This window comes from Mesitornis unicolor, unplaced genomic scaffold (assembly GCF_000695765.1).
Source record: "Mesitornis unicolor isolate BGI_N332 unplaced genomic scaffold, ASM69576v1 scaffold18340, whole genome shotgun sequence".
NCBI lineage: Eukaryota > Metazoa > Chordata > Aves > Mesitornithiformes > Mesitornithidae > Mesitornis > Mesitornis unicolor.
Window position 1 is genome coordinate 1 of NW_010156448.1, and position 1,171 is coordinate 1,171.

The following is a 1,171-nucleotide window of genomic DNA, read 5'->3' on the forward strand; positions in this document are numbered from 1 at the left end:
GGTCTTCAGTGGGGTGGGTGCATCTGCCACACCTGGTCACTGAGCTGAAATTTAAAAATGAGTTCATATGCAAGCATGCAGTGTTCTGAAATGGTTTGAAAACATCCCTGTTAGTGGAACTGTTGCAGTAGAAATAGGATGGGTAGTTAACTCCAAAGAACTAGGCTTTCTTTTATTTTTTTTAATTCTGAATTTGACAGACTTCCCCAGCAAGACTTCACCAGCACTGTGGAGTAGTGCCCTACATGGACTTTTTGGGTTTACAGCTGTGTTAAAGCTGAAGAGGTGAAGCAGCTCTTAAAGCTGAGCCTCGTCAGGAAGGTAGGAAGTGCCACAGAATTCAGGACAATCAGCACTAAACAATAACAAGAGTAAGGGTTAGAGATGTCTTGGAAGGGGTCAGAATAAATGCAGTTCCCTTACAGTCTTTATTTTCTTATAGGCTTTGGAAATGTAAGCTGAATTGGGAAGACTGATCCCTGCATTTTGTGGCTGAGTTCCCTTTAAGAAACGGTTGAACAGCGTCTTCAAAGTCCTGTGGCAGTTGAAAATGGAGGATGACCTGGAAAGGAAGCCATCCTGTAAACGGAGTAACTGATATCTGCTGGGAAGAGGCATTCTTTTTCCCAAATATTTGTCCATGCAAATCTCGTCCACCTTCACTTCTGATTTAACAGACTGAGACTTTGTTCTTTCTGGGCATAGACAGAACCATGACTATCAGCTTGAGCAGTCCAAGTGCTGCTGAGGCAGACTTTCATAGTACAACTAGAAAAATGGGGGATAAGTAAAGCGGTGAATACCATCGACATGGTGAGTGGCTGGGCATGGTACTGGCATCGGCACCAGCACTGGCATTGTCAGCCCAGCCCATCCCAAATGAGCCCATCCTCGTCACAGCTCTGGCCACCTCTTACCCGGGCTCTGGTTTCCCCTAATGGATCTTGCTTGACCCAGAGCTGATGCTCATCCCTTGGAACTAGCCCAGAACTTTCAAAACCAGCCCAGACCCCTCAAAACCTGCCCCATTGTCCCCCCAAGTCACATCAGACCACTTGAAGGCAGCTCAGACCCCCGAAAACCAGCACAGCATCTCACAAAATGAGCTCAGACCACTTGAAACCAGCCCAGATCTCTCCAACTTACCCAAACCAGACAATTCCCTCAAAGG